General features: G+C 42.1%; 1 long non-coding RNA gene across 5 annotated transcripts; it reads left to right on the top strand.

Annotated features, from left to right (window-relative positions):
- Positions 1–1,826: 1,826 nt before the first annotated feature.
- LOC123158284 (uncharacterized) lies at positions 1,827–5,330 on the top strand. Of its 5 annotated transcripts, none has more exons than XR_006479289.1 (5): positions 1,831–2,419; positions 3,162–3,249; positions 3,690–3,754; positions 4,636–4,679; positions 4,938–5,330. It is a non-coding gene; the product is annotated as an uncharacterized lncRNA (long non-coding RNA). The 5 variants fall into 5 exon arrangements; XR_006479290.1 differs by having other exon boundaries at positions 3,690–3,759; XR_006479287.1 differs by having other exon boundaries at positions 1,827–2,419; positions 3,690–4,679.
- Positions 5,331–16,380: the final 11,050 nt, after the last annotated feature.

Raw genomic sequence — 16,380 nt, 5'->3', positions numbered from 1 at the left:
GTTGCAAACTCATTCCAATTTCATATTATCACTATATCTACTGTATTCCGACTTTACCATGGTTCATACCCCCCGACACTACCCATAGATTCATCAAAATAAGCGAACAACACATAGAAAACAGAATCTGTCGAAAACAGGACAGTTTGTAGTAATTTGTAAATTTTGTATACTTCTGTAACTCCAAATATTCTAAAACAAATATGAAAGTTTAAAAAAATTGTACATAAGTATTGTGCAAAAAGTTTTTGACCCATTTAACTTTCTAGTAAAAAATGTAAATTCACGCGCGACAGCCAAAGTTTCTGTTTTTGCACTGCACAAAGTAAACAAGCAATCTAATCATCCTAAAACCAAAGCTTGACACATTATTTTTATAATACAACTAGCAGGTGACCCGCACATTTGCGCGGCTAGAATAAACTTTTCATTCTACATTTGACTTTTATTTAGTAGCTTCGTATCATGCTGTTTACCTCTGTAGGACTATATATTCTTATCTCTGCATTATTTTTATTTTTTGGTATAGTAATTTGCTCACCCATATTTTTTCTTACTGTGTGTATTCCAAGGCATGTATCCTATCAGGATGATATAAATGGTGGTTATGATGTATAGACTCTTACTGATTTTCTTCGAGAATGATATAATTTTGTCCATGTAAAATCACACTTAGCATCTAAGAGAAAAATGTTGATTCTAACATTTATGGTGCTTCGCGAACCAATCCGTGGTTGGATGGTTAGGAGGACAATGATATCCCAGTCCAGTATGGTTCAAGTCCTAGACTTACAATTGGTGCTCGCATTATTCCTGAATTTATTTCAAGCTTCCGACGATGTTCCTTAAGTGCGAGGAGATTTTCTCGTCGACTTCGAGGCGCCTGTGGTGACTTCATAAAATCTCAACATGATGTGCCGACTCAGTCTTTCGGAGGTACTCATAGAAGTGGGATGGGTGTGCATGCGTTCATAATGATGAGTGTATGCTCGTCTATGTGAGCAACTTCAGTTGTACTATGTTAGAAAAACATTCCTGGTGCCTCCTAAGAGTAACAAATTTGTTCGGCTGGGTCTTAGGTCATTGGCAGCAGGTCATCTATATTTCTTTAACGCAATACATATGCAAGCACTCATATATACGCGCATACACTCACTCCTATGAACGCACACACGCACACTCTACTCCTATGAGCACCTCCGAGAGACTAAGCCGCCATATCATCTTGAGGTCTTACAAAGTCACGCACCTCGTACTCGACGGAAACGTCTTCTCCGACTGAACGTGTGCCGCCGAGAATCTTGAAATAAATCCAGGATAAATGCGAGCATTATAATTAGAACCCTTGTGGTTGGGGATACCACTGTCCACCTAACCATCTAGCCATAGCCTGATAGTGAATGACACGTGTTGGATTTGAGGAAAATGATACACATGTTAAGGAGATTGATGGAGAAATAGCAAGATGTGAAGAGTGTCGGTAACATAAGTTAGATTTTGATTTATTTTATATTTTGGATAAATGACTTTCATTTTTTTCAGTCATGATGATTTTCTTTCCGTAATGTTGCACATATGTTATAAATTATTGTCCGTTGGAAACCTCCATGTTTAAATCTTTTAGCTTCATATATGCGGTTCTTTTTCTTTAAATTATACTTATCTGTTATTTTAGTTTTTGTGCCCATTTTTTCTTTTTCCTTTTTTGTTGCACATACAATATCTTGTTTACCTTACTCAATCCAGGCTAACCAATTGGCCCACGTGATTCCCATCCCACCATGTGTACATCCTTGTTTTTGTAGAAGAACGTGTACGTCTCTGTCTTCTATGAGGGGAAAACACATTCCCTTTCTTTTCTTCATCGTCTTTGAAAGGGGAAATCGAGGCTGCTGCCCAAATCTGAGTGCCCCTGCGGCCCTGCCCTGCGGTCCATCTACGGTGAACTCCCTCATTTTCTAAAAGAAAAAGAAAAAGAAATCCTGTTATCATCTCAGTCTACCCCTAGTTCCCCACCAGCATCCTTATCCATCCACATGCGTCATCTTCTCCGATTAACAGCCGGCGGACAAAGATGTCGCCGCTAGCCATCACCGAAGTAATTCCCCAGCCATCCTGCTTCTTGATTCATTTCTTCCAATCTCTCCTCGTCGATTTACTGCTGCAGCTGGCCATGTGCGCGGAGTGCGTAGACGCGTTTGTTCATTCCGAGAGATGTGGATGCTCGACGACCTCGTCGAGTCCGGCGGAGCAGCCATGGGGAGGAGCGGGGAAAACATGAAAGCTGCACTGGTCAACCTCTTCATGTTCACGGCCAGATGCCCATGGCTGAGGTGTTGTATCTTGGCCCCATGGAGGAGCCTGTGAGGGAAATCACTGAATCACAGACTGATGGTGATTGTTGGTTCTGGAACCTGAGGTACGGGACAGAGGCTGGCCTTGCTGCTATTGTCCTCCATGACATGCTGGCCTCCTCATTGTTGGTGCTATTAGACTACTACCAAATGCAAGTGCCAATTGATGATATGCATCCTTTGTAATGAAGATTATCTCTTTTTAGTTTGATGTTAGCAAGAAATGATTTATTCATGATGCCTTTTCTCTGAAAAAAGGCTTTATGAACCGAAAGTTGGTTCATACTAAAAGTTAGTATACAGTTGAGTCATCTATTTTGGAACGGAGGGAGTATGTGTTAGTGGGATTTTTTTCATTATTTCCTTAAACTGCAAAGGCCTTATGAGATAGATGGTTACCAAGAACAATGAACTGAAAGAAGGGCATGTATGAATGTATTTCTAAAATTTATAATATGAACTGCTTTTGATAGTCTTGTAGTTGTATCCATGTATTTTCATCCTATTTGAGGTTTTAATAAACCTTTTTCCAACACTAATTGGATGGATTATTTTGCTCTGCTTTGGTAATTAGATTACCTTCTGTGTGTGTTAATATGTCACCTTAGATGTTAATTTGGGTATAGGTTTGTTCAGAAGAAGCTCACATGTTGAATTTTCTCAAGTAACTTCTGGTCACCTCATCAAGTAACCAAGAAACAATCTTCTGCTTGCCAGAATTTTTTTAGTGACCTAGCAATTAATGTGATTAGATAGTGGATTTGCTTTGCTGCTAAGTCTAAATATGGGAACCTTGTCTTTGGTCAGAATGGCGGCGCCGGGCAAAGCTAGCGGTATGCAACAGTAGAGGCCGTTGATTTGCTATCCGGTTCTGCTATTAAGTTACTAAACCAAGGTATGTTCCTGTCTATTGTGGTGGCGTCATATAGATTTGCCAATGTATAGTTTCTTCAAATTGTGAAGTGAATCCTAATGTCTCAAACTCTGGTCTTGTAGTATGTTCTTGTATATTGTGCTGGCCTCGTACAGATTCAAATAAAATAGCATGCACATAAAGGAAACTACATGAAGAAAGTTTTAAATCTTTTTGGACTAAGAATATTGCTAACACTCATAGGCTTAATCTAATAAGTATCCTTATCCTGATCGATGTCAGGTAGTCCTACTTAACTTGGTCAATATAAATAGTATGTCGTACTATTTCCTTCATCTTCAAGCATTGTATTTTTGGCTTTTGTATAACATGTCTATTGTTCCCGCGGACACCTTTTTCCTATTGTTCTGGCAAATTCATCTCAGTGCATTCATCCTCTGAGTCATCTGATATCACAACAGATCCCAGTCTCCGTGGGGCTCACGTGCTGCTGCTGATGATATTTTGTCTTGACGCCCTTCTTTGTGTAATGTACTCCCATTACTGTCATGTAGTTTCTCTTTTACACGCACCAGTTCGCATGAAAGCTTGCTAGGTGAAACTTTATTATTCTGTGACTACATACATATAAATTTAAAAAATTAGACACATCTCTAAAATCTGAAGTGTGTATAGTTAAAAAATCAATCACCTTTTTATCTGGCATGTGCTTCTTCATTAATTAGGTATCATCCATCAATTCCTGTGAAACATATGTAAGATGAATTAGTTAAGGAATTCTAAAGATGGTACTTCATATTTTAAAAAAAAAGTTAAGGCAACTCTACCTCCTCGGTTTATCGTTCAAGTAGAGCATCTCAAGCCTATTATCAGGCACAAATGTATTTTTACTGCATAGTTTTGTGTGTCAAAGGTAATATTATATCATTGAGCTTGAATCAAAATATATGTTTTTCCCACATATTGTTGAACAATCTTTGGTGCTTCTTCTGATTTCGCATCCAGTGAGTTCAGCAAGTGAGATGTAGATGTATTAAGCAAGTTATTGTTCTCTCCACGCGCTTCATTTGTGTTAGTAGTCCAATAACATTTGTTTATTTGGAGATTATTTATCAATTAGAAATATTAATTATTTGGAAGTCATAATTATAACTATCAACATACCTAAGCATTGTGTATCTTTTTCTGTCCTTGTAGTGTGCCCATGGTAGCAAACTCGCGAAAATAATCCGGGAAAACTTTCGAAGATCCTTTTAACTTTTACCTGTGTATTGTATGCAAAAATATATTTTAATTTCATTGCTCATTGGCCTATATTTTGTAGATTCCACAACCTTAACATTGCTGAATGCATAAATAGATTTCTCATTGATCTTTGATCTAAACATGTCTATTAGATTCTTCCAGGTAGTAGCATGGACTGTTTCACCCTGCCAAAACAATCAGATATGGTTAGTAACTGCTTCTTAACTTGAAAAAAATCCCAATTAAATATATAAAAAACAGACCTGTCCATTAGTATCATATCTAGGCTAATAAGCTCATTGGTCGTACGATTGACTGAGTCCCACACTCATTGTGTTCACTTGAATGTCCAAATTATGTCCACTTCTAAGTTGTCGCTCATGTCAAGTAATATAGGATTTATGAAGATTCTAGCCAGAAAAAGTAAGCTTGCTAAATAACAATCACCAAATCTGATGATTCAGGCCAGAAGTGCTTTGGCGTGACTTCTTCCAACGTTGATTGGAGCAATTTGGCATGGCTTCGTCAGGCGTCAGACATGCTTTGGCGTAAATTTGTCGGACGTCAAGTGAAGCGGCTGGGCATGGATTTTTGTGGTAGCTCCGTTGACTTCAACCTGTTCAAGTCATGGTGATTTTCGACTTCTAATTGCTTGGTGTGTGATTGTGCGGCCGACTGTACTTGTTTAGATGGGTTGAGGTGGCCGAGACGTGTGGAAATCTGATCGTAACCTTGTACTATTTTTTCTTTTTTGAAATTTTCATCACATGAGATGGGTTTGCATGTATTCGTTCCTGTTTCGGAATTTTCATCATGTGAGATACGTCTCCTACTTGCATCCGTTCCAAACTCTTCCATGTTTTATCCCAATAGCCTTTTTAATTGCTTGTCGTATGTGGCTGAGCTTATCCCCCATCCTTTCCTATTAGGACATGCAACGTTTCCAGCCCGTGTATGTGCTGGACTTTGAGATGTGCAAATGTATGTCCGGCAATATTTAGAAAGAAAAAATAGTTGTAGTTTATATACTTCCAACTTTTTAATCATGCACTTCGTACGTGTCAGTACAACATATATAACTTTTGGATGTAACGTAATATCTTTAAATCTTAGCCGTAAATATTACTAATCAACGATGGTTATTATTTTAACTTATGTGGAAGAACGTGGTGTCTTATTTGACTTCTGTTTTAATTATATAATAGATGGATATATACAAGGGGTAATTATTTTTAGAGAAACTTCCATGAAAAAATCTACATTGTTTCCATGAGCATGAACACAAGTGTTCAAGGTCGACCCTCACTTCTCCAATGCATAACTTTCCAATCACATCTCTTTTTGAAAAACTTTTTAGGCATATGAGGCAAGTGAACCTTTTTGTATTTTCATTCTTTTTAATTTTTTTTGTATGTTTCACCCACAACTAAGAAAAACAAAAAGGGAAAACAAAAACTAATTAGTGAAGAAAGCAAACAAGCATACACAGGAATATCAACCCCACGCTATTGCTCCCCTGCAACACCGCTAGAAAAGAGCTTGATAATCCCCAAGTGCAGGGAATCATCGTAGCAACTTTCAAAGGTGGAAGTGATAAGCATGGTGCCAAACCCACAAGGAGCTAAAGGTAAGATCAATACTCTCTCAAGTCCTATCTGCCACTGATACGACTCTACGTACACCGAACGTTTGCTCCCAACTAGAAACGAGAAATAAGACTATGTTGTGGGTATGAAGAAGATAACTTTGTATGATACCAGAGAGATAAAATATCAAAGTAGGTGTTGTTATCATGAAGTTAGAATATATTATAAATAGCGAGTGTGCAATAATGATGGGTTGGTGTGAGGAATTATCCTAGGCAATTGTTAACAAGACCGGTAATCACTATTGCAATTTCATATGAGGGAGAGGCATAAGCTAACATACTTTCTCTTCTTGGATCATATGCACTTATGATTGGAACTCTAGCAGCATCCGCAACTACTAAAGATCATTAAGGTAAAACCCAACCATAGCATTAACATATCAAGTCCCCTTTATCCCATACGCAACAACCCCCTTACTCGGGTTTATGCTTCTGTCAACTCAAGCAACCCACTATAAGTGAATCATGAACGTATTGCAACACCCTACAGCGGGAATCTCTCACGCTCGCATGACACGGAGGACACAATAGGAAAACACCAAAATAAAACATACAACTCATACCAATCTAGATCATTAATCAACCTAAAGACAAAGGATATCTACTCAAAACATCATAGGATGGCAACACATCATTGGATCATAATATGTGGCATAAAGCACCATGTTCAAGTAGGGATTACAGCGGGGTGCGGGAGATTGGACCGCGTAAAAGAGATGAGGATGGTGATGATGATGGTGATGTTGATGAAGACGATCACCACGGCGATGATTCCCCTCCCGATGGCACTCCGGCGCCACTGAGAGAGAGGAGGAGAGGTTCTCCCCCTTGTGCTTCCTCCTCCATGGCCTCTCCCCTGGATGGGGAGAGGTTTCCCCTCAGGTCCTCCGGGATGGCCCCTCCGGGATCCTTCCCCATGCCCTCCAGTGATGATGGCCCCCTCCGGTAGGGTGCCAAAGACAGCCTAGATTGATTTCTCGTGGCTACAGAGGCTTGCGGCGGCGGAACTTCCGATCTCTCTTCTGTTCTGGGGTTTTCTCGATTTATAGGAGGTGTTGGCGTTGATTTCACGTCAAGGGGGCCCACAAGGAGTCCACGAGGCAGGGGGTGCACCCTAGGGGGGTGGGCGCGCCCTCCACCCTCGTGGTGCCCTCGGGACTCCCCTCTGGTAGATTTTTGTTCCAGTATTTTTTATATTTTCCTAAAATATTCTCCATTGATTCTCAGTGCATTTCGAGAACTTTTATTTCTGCACAAAAACAACACCACGGTAGTTCTGCTGAAAACAGCATCAGTCCAGGTTAGTTCTAATCAAATCATACCAAAATCAGGTAAAAATATTATAAACATGGCATGAATACTTCATAAATTATAGATATGTTGGAGACGTATCAGTCACCATGCCGTCATGCTGACGGAACTCATCTACTACCTCGACGTCTTGCTGGATCAAGAAGGCGAGGGACGCCACCGAGCTGAACGTGTGCAGAACACGGAGGTGTTGTGCTTTCGGTACTTGATCGGTTGAAGCGCGAAGAAGTTAGACTACATCAACCGCGTTGAGAAACGCTTTCGCTTATGGTCTACGAGGGTACGTAGACACACTCTCCCCCTCGTTGCTATGCATCTCCATGGATAGATCATTGCGTGTGCATAGAATTTTTTTGTTTTCCATGCAACGATTCCCAACAGTGGCATCATGAGCCAGGTCTATGCGTAGATGATATGCATGAGTAGAACACAAAGAGTTTTGGTGGTCATAGTCATACTGCTTACCACCAACATCTTATTTTGATTCGGTGGTATTGTAAGATGAGGCGGCCCGGACCAACCTTACATGTCCACGCACATGAGACCGGTTCCACCGACAGACATGCAACTAGTTTTGCATAAAGGTGGCTGGCGGGTGTCTGTTTATCCTACTTTAGTTGAACCGATTTTGACTGTGGCCGGTCCTTGAAGAAGGTTAAAACAGCAAACTTGACAAAACACCGTTGTGGTTTTATACGTAGGTAAGAATGGTTCTTTCTAGAAGCTCGTAGCAGCCACGTAAAACTTGCAACAAGTAGAGGGCGCTTAACTTGTTTTTGCAGGGCATGTTGTGATGTGATATGGTCAAGACATGATGTGATAAATGTTATTGTATGAGATGATCATGTTTTTTAAGATATCTGACAACCGACAAGAGCCTTATGGTTGTCTCTTTATTGTATGAAATGCAAACGCCATGTAATTGTTTTACTTTATCACTATGCATTAGCGATAGTTATAGAAGCAATAGTTGGCGAGACGACCACGACGCTATGATGGAGATCAAGGTGTCGAGCTGGTGACGATGGAGACCATGACGATGCTTTGGAGATGGAGATCAAAAGCACAAGATAATGATGGCCATATCATGTCACATATTTTGATTGCATGTGATGTTTATCCTTTATGCATCTTATTTTGCTTAGAACGACAGTAGCATTACAAGATGATCCCTTCACTAAATTTCAAGGTAAAATTGTTCTCCCTGAGTATGCACCGTTGCTACAGTTCGTTGTGTTGAGACACCACGTGCTGATTAGGTGTGATAGACTCTACGTTCACATACAAGGGGTGCAAGAAAGTTTTGCAATGCGGAATACTTGGGCTAAAATTGACGAGCCTAGCATGTAGAGACATGGCCTCGGGACACTAGAGACTGAAAGGTCGAACGTGAATCATATAGTAGATACGGTCAACACAGAGATGTTCACCATTGATGACTACCCCATCTCACGTGATGATTGGACATGGGTTAGTTGATTTGGATCATGTATCACTCAGATGGCTTGAGGGATGTCTATTTAAGTGGGAGTTCTTTAGCAATATGATTAATTGAACTTAATTTATCATGAACTTAGTCTTATAGTTTTCCATATCTATGTTGTAGATCAATGGCCCGAGCTACCATTCCCCTATGTGTTCCTAGAGAAAGCTAAGTTGAAGATGATGGTAGCAACTACACGGACAGGGTCTGTAACTTAAGGATTATCCTCATTGATGCATAGAAGAATTATGTCCTTGATGCACCGCTAGGTGAAAGGCATGCTGCAGGAGCAGATGCTGATGTTTTGAATGTCTGGCAAGCTCGATCTGATGACTACTCGATAGTTCAATGTGCCATGCTTTACGACTTAGAACCGGGACTTCAAAGACATTTTGAACGCCATGGAGCATATGAGATGTTCCAAGAGTTGAAGTTAATATTTCAAGCAAATGCCCGGGTTGAGAGATATGAAGTCTCCAACAAGTTCTATAGCTGCAAGATGGAGGAGAACAACTCTGTCAGTGAACACATACTCAAAATGTCTAGGTATTATAATCACTTGACTCAGCTGGGAGTTGATCTTCCAGTTGATTGTGTCATTGATAGAGTTCTTCAATCACTGCCACCATGCTACAAAGGCTTCGTGATGAACTATAATATGCAAGGGATGAACAAGACAATTCTCAAGCTCTTCGCTATGCTTAAGGCCGCGGAGGAAGAAATCAAGTAGGAGCATCAAGTGTTGATGGTTAACAAGACCACTAGTTTCAAGAAAAAGGGCAAGCGAAATAAAGGAAACTTCAAGAAGAATGGCAAGCAAGTTGCCACTACCGGGAAGAAGCCCAAAGCTGGACCCAAGCCTGAAACTGAGTGCTTCTACTGCAAAGGGACTGGTCAGTGGAAGCGGAACTGCCCCAAGTATTTGGCGGATAAGAAGGATGGCAAAGTGAACAAAGGTATATTTGATATACATGTGTACCTTACTAATGCTCATAGTAGCGCCTGGGCATTTGATACTGGTTCGGTTGCTCATATTTATAACTCGAAACAGGAGCTACTGATTAAACAAAGATTGGCTAAGGACAAGGTGACGATGCACGTCGGGAATGGTTCCAAGGTCGATGTGATCGCTGACGGCATGCTACCTCTACATCGACCTTCGGGATTAGTTTTAGAACTGAATAATTGTTATTTGGTGCCAGCGTTGAGCATGAACATTATATCTAGATCTTGTTTAGTGCGAGACAATGATTCATTTAAATTACAGAATAATGGTTGTTCTATTTATATGAGTAATATCTTTTATGGTCATGCACCCTTGAAGAGTGGTCTGTTTTTGTTGATTCTCGATTGTGATGATACACATATTCATAATATTGATGCCAAAAGATGCAAAGTTGATAATGATAGTGCAACATATTTGTGGCACTGTCGTTTAGGTCATATTGGTGTAAAGCACATGAAGAAACTCCATAAAGATGGACTTTTGGAATCACTTGATTATGAATCATTTGATACTTGTGAACCATGCCTCATGGGCAAGATGACTAAAACTCCGTTCTCCGGAACAATGGAGCGAGCTAATGACTTATTGGAAATAATGCATACCGATGTATGCGGTCCGATGAGTGTTGAGGCACGCGGCGGGTATCGTTATTTTCTGACCTTCACAGATGATTTTAGCAGATATGGGTATATCTACTTAATGAAACACAAGTCTGAAACATTTGAAAAGTTCAAAGAATTTCATAGTGAAGTGGAGAATCATCATAACAAGAAAATAAAGTTTCTATGATCTGATCGCGGAGGTGAATATTTGGGTTACGAGTTTGGCCTTCATTTAAAACAATGTGGAATAGTTTCACAACTCAGGCCACCTGGAACACCACAGCGTAATGGTGTGTCCGAACATCGTAACCATACTTTATTAAATATGTTGGGATCTATGATGTCCCTTACCGATTTACCACTATCATTTTGGGGTTATGCATTAGAGACAGCTGCATTCACATTAAATAGGGCACCGTCTAAATCCATTGAGACGACGTCGTATGAACTATGGTTTGGCAAGAAACCTAAGTTGTCATTTCTTAAAGTATGGGGTTGCGACACTTATGTCAAAAGGCTTTAGCCTGATAAGCTTGAACCCAAATTGGAGAAGTGTGTCTTCATAGGATACCCTAAGGAAACAATTGGGTACACCTTCTACCACAGATCCGAAGGCAAGATCTTTGTTGCCAAGAATGGAACATTTTTAGAGAAGGAGTTTCTCTCGAAAGAAGTGAGTGGGAGGAAAGTAGAACTTCATGAGGTAATTGTACCTTCTCTCAATTTGGAAAGTAGCACATCAGAGAAATCCGTTCCCGTGATGCCTACACCAACTAGAGAGGAAGCTAATGATGATGATCATGAAACTTCAGATCAAGTTACTACTGGATCTCATAGGTCGAACAGAGCACGTTCTGCACTAGAGTGGTACGCTAATCCTATTCTGGAAGTCATGTTACTAGACCGTGGTGAACCTACGAACTATGAAGAAGCTATGATGAGCCTAGATTCCGATAAATGGCTTGAGGCCATGAAATCTGAGATAGGATCCATGTATGAGAACAAAGTATGGACTTTGGTGGACTTGCCCGATGATTGACAAGCCATTAAGAATAATTGGATCTTCAAGAAGAAGACTGATACTGATGGTAATGTCACCATCTACAAAGATCGACTTGTCACGAATGGTTTTTGACAAGTTCAAGGGGTTGAATACGATGAGAACTTCTCACCCGTAGCGATGCTTAAGTCAGTCTGAATCATGTTAGCAATTGCCGCATTTTATGATTATGAAATTTGGCAAATGGACGTCAAAACTGCATTCCTTAATGGATTTCTTAAAGAAGAGTTGTATTGTTGGAAATATGCCCTAGAGGCAATAATAAAAGCATTATTATTATATTTCCTTGTTCATGATAATTGTCTTTATTCATGCTATAATTGTGTTATCCGGAAATCGTAATACATGTGTGAATAACAGACACCAACATGTCCCTAGTGAGCCTCTAGTTGACTAGCTCGTTGATCAACAGATAGTCATGGTTTCCTGACTATGGACACTGGATGTCATTGATAACGAGATCACATCATTGGGAGAATGATGTGATGGACAAGACCCAATCCTAAACATAGCACAAGATCGTATAGTTCGTTTGCTAGAGTTTTCTAATGTCAAGTATCTTTTCCTTAGACCATGAGATCGTGTAACTCCCGGATACCGTAGGAGTGCTTTGGGTATGCCAAACGTCACAACGTAACTGGGTGACTATAAAGGTAGACTACGGGTATCTCCGAAAGTGTCTGTTGGGTGACATGGATCAAGACTGGGATTTGTCACTCCGTATGACGGAGAGGTATCACTGGGCCCACTCGGTAATGCATCATCATAATGAGCTCAGAGTGACCAAGTGTCTGGTCACGGGATCATGCATTACGGTACGAGTAAAGTGACTTGCCGGTAACGAGATTGAACGAGGTATTGGGATACCGACGATCGAATCTCGGGCAAGTAACATATCGATAGACAAAGGGAATAGCGTACGGGATTGATTAAATCCTCGACATCGTGGTTCATCCGATGAGATCATCGTGGAGCATGTGGGAGCCAACATGGGTATCCAGATCCCGCTGTTGGTTATTGACCGGAGAGTCGTCTCGGTCATGTCTGCTTGTCTCCCGAACCCGTAGGGTCTACACACTTAAGGTTCGGTGACGCTAGGGTTATGAAGATATGTATATGCAGAAACCCGAATGTTGTTCGGAGTCCCGGATGAGATCCCGGACGTCACGAGGAGTTCCGGAATGGTCCGGAGGTAAAGAATTATATATAGGAAGTGCTATTTCGGGCATCGGGACAAGTTTCGGGGTTATCGGTATTGTACCGGGACCACCGGAAGGGTCCCGGGGGTCCACCGGGTGGGGCCACCTGTCCCGGGGGGCCACATGGGCTGTAGGGGGTGCGCCTTGGCCTAGATGGGCCAAGGGCACCAGCCCCTATAGGCCCATGCGCCTAGGGTTTCCACCATGGAAGAGTCCATGTGGTGGAAGGCACCCCTAGGTGCCTTGGGGGGGAGGGAAACCTCCCCTTGGCCGCCGCCCCCCCTAGTAGATGCCATCTACTAGGGCCGGCGCCCCCCCTTGGCACCCCTATATATAGTGGGGGGAGAGGAGGGATTTTACACCAGCCCCTGGCGCCTCCATCTCCCCCCGTTACGTCTCTCCCTCGTAGTCTCGGCGAAGCCCTGCTGCTGTGACGCCCTGCATCCACCACCACGCCGTCGTGCTGCTGGATCTTCATCAACCTCTCCTTCCCCCTTGCTGGATCAAGAAGGAGGAGACGTCTCCCGTCCCGTACGTGTGTTGAACGCGGAGGTGCCGTCCGTTCGGCGCTGGTCATCGGTGATTTGGATCACGTCGAGTACGACTACATCATCACCGTTCTTTTGAACGCTTCCGTGCGCGATCTACAAAGGTATGTAGATGCATCTAATCACTCGTTGCTAGATGAACTCCTAGATGATCTTGGTGAAACGAGTAGGAAAATTTTTGTTTTCTGCAACGTTCCCCAACAGTGGCATCATGAGCTAGGTCTATGCGTAGTTCTTCTTGCGCGAGTAGAACACAATTTGTTGTGGGCGTAGATTTGTCAACTTTCTTGCCGTTACTAGTCCTTTCTTGCTTCAGCGGTATTGTGGGATGAAGCGGCCCGGACCAACCTTACACGTACGCTTACGTGAGACCGGTTCCACCGACTAACATGCACTAGTTGCATAAGGTGGCTGGCGGGTGTCTGTCTCTCCTACTTTAGTTGGAGCGGAATCGATGAACAGGGTCCTTATGAAGGGTAAATAGAAGTTGACAAATCACGTTGTGGCTTTAACGTAGGTAAGAAAACGTTCTTGCTAGAACCCTAATTCAGCCACGTAAAACTTGCAACAACAATTAGAGGACGTCTAACTTGTTTTTGCAGCAAGTGGTTTGTGATATGATATGGCCAAAGTTGTGATGAATGATGAATGATCTATATGTGATGTATGAGATGTTCATGCTATTGTAATAGGATTCACGACTTGCATGTCGATGAGTATGACAACCGGCAGGAGCCATAGGAGTTGTCTTTATTCTTTTATATGACCTGCGTGTCATCAAGAAACGCCATGTAAATTACTTTACTTTATTGCTAAACGCGTTAGCCATAGTAGTAGAAGTAATAGTTGGCGAGCAACTTCATGGAGACACGATGATGGAGATCATGATGATGGAGATCATGGTGTCAAGCCGGTGACAAGATGATCATGGAGCCCCAAGATGGAGATCAAAGGAGCTATGTGATATTGGCCATATCATGTCACGTTTATTATTTGATTGCATGTGATGTTTATCATGTTTTGCATCTTGTTTACTTAGAACGACGGTAGTAAATAAGGTGATCCCTCACAATAATTTCAAGAAGTGTTCCCCCTAACTGTGCACCGTTGCGACAGTTCGCTGTTTCAAAACACCACGTGATGATCGGGTGTTTTATTCAGACGTTCACATACAACGGGTGTAAGACAGATTTACACATGCAAACACTTAGGTTGACTTGACGAGCCTAGCATGTACAGACATGGCCTCGGAACACAGAAGACCGAAAGGTCGAGCATGAGTCGTATAGAAGATACGATCAACATGAAGATGTTCACCGATGTTGACTAGTCCGTCTCACGTGATGATCGGACACGGTCTAGTTTAACTCGGATCATGTAATACTTAGATGACTAGAGGGATGTCTAATCTAAGTGGGAGTTCATTAATAATTTGATTAGTTGAACTTAATTATCATGAACTTAGTCTAAATATTTTACAATATGTCTTGTAGATCAAATGGCCAACGTAGTCCTCAACTTCAACGCGTTCCTAGAGAAAACTAAGCTGAAAGACGATGGCAGCAACTATACGGACTGGGTCCGGAACCTGAGGATCATCCTCATAGCTGCCAAGAAAGATTATGTCCTACAAGCACCGCTTGGTGACGCACCCGTTCTCCCTGCAGAACAAGATGTTATGAACGCTTGGCAGGCACGTTTCGATGACTACTCCCTCGTTCAGTGCGGCATGCTTTACAGCCTAGAGCCGGGGCTCCAAAAGCGTTTTGAGAGACATGGAGCATATGAGATGTTCGAAGAGCTGAAAATGGTTTTCCAAGCTCATGCCCGGGTCGAGAGATATGAAGTCTCCGACAAATTCTTCAGCTGTAAGATGGAGGAAAACAGTTCTGTCAGTGAGCACATACTCACTATGTCTGGGTTGCATAACCGCTTGACTCAGCTGGGAGTTAATCTCCCGGATGATGCGGTCATTGACAGAATCCTCCAGTCGCTTCCACCAAGCTACAAGAGCTTTGTGATGAACTTCAATATGCAGGGGATGGAAAAGACCATTCCTGAAGTATTTGCTATGCTGAAATCAGCAGAGGTAGAAGTCAGGAAGGAACATCAAGTGTTGATGGTCAATAAAACCACTAAGTTCAAGAAAGGCAAGGGTAAAAAGAACTTCAAGAAGGACGGCAAGGAGGTTGCCGCGCCCGGCAAGCAAGCTGCCGGGAAGAAGCCAAAGAATGGACCCAAGCCCGAGACTGAGTGCTTTTATTGCAAGGGAAGCGGTCACTGGAAGCGGAACTGCCCTAAGTACTTAGCGGATAAGAAGGCCGGCAAAACAAAAGGTATATGTGATATACATGTAATTGATGTGTACCTTACTAGTGCCCGTAGTAGCTCCTGGGTATTTGATACCGGTGCAGTTGCTCACATTTGTAACTCAAAGCAGGGGCTGCGGAATAAGCGGAAACTGGCAAAGGACGAGGTGACGATGCGCGTCGGGAATGGTTCCAAGGTCAATGTGATCGCCGTCGGCACGCTACCTCTGCATCTCCCTTCGGGATTAGTTTTAAACCTTAATAATTGTTATTTAGTGCCAGCTTTGAGCATGAACATTGTATCGGGATCTCGTTTAATTCGAGATGGCTACTCTTTTAAATCTGAGAATAATGGTTGTTCCATTTTTATGAGAGATATGTTTTATGGTCATGCTCCTATGGTGAATGGTTTATTCTTTATGAATCTCGAACGTGATGCTACACATGTTCATAATGTGAGTACCAAAAGAAGTAAGGTTGATAATGATAGTCCCACATACTTGTGGCACTGCCGCCTTGGTCACATAGGTGTCAAACGCATGAAGAAGCTCCATGCTGATGGACTTTTAGAGTCTCTTGATTATGAATCATTTGACACGTGCGAACCATGCCTTATGGGTAAAATGACCAAGACTCCGTTCTCAGGAACAATGGAGCGAGCAACCGACTTATTGGAAATCATACATACTGATGTGTGCGGTCCAATGAGTGTTGAGGCTCGCGGTGGCTATCGTTATGTTC

The sequence above is a fragment of the Triticum aestivum genome, chromosome 7B, assembly GCF_018294505.1.
Source record: "Triticum aestivum cultivar Chinese Spring chromosome 7B, IWGSC CS RefSeq v2.1, whole genome shotgun sequence".
In the NCBI taxonomy this organism is placed as follows: Eukaryota; Viridiplantae; Streptophyta; class Magnoliopsida; order Poales; family Poaceae; genus Triticum; species Triticum aestivum.
This window is presented reverse-complemented; position numbering and strand designations above follow the sequence as displayed.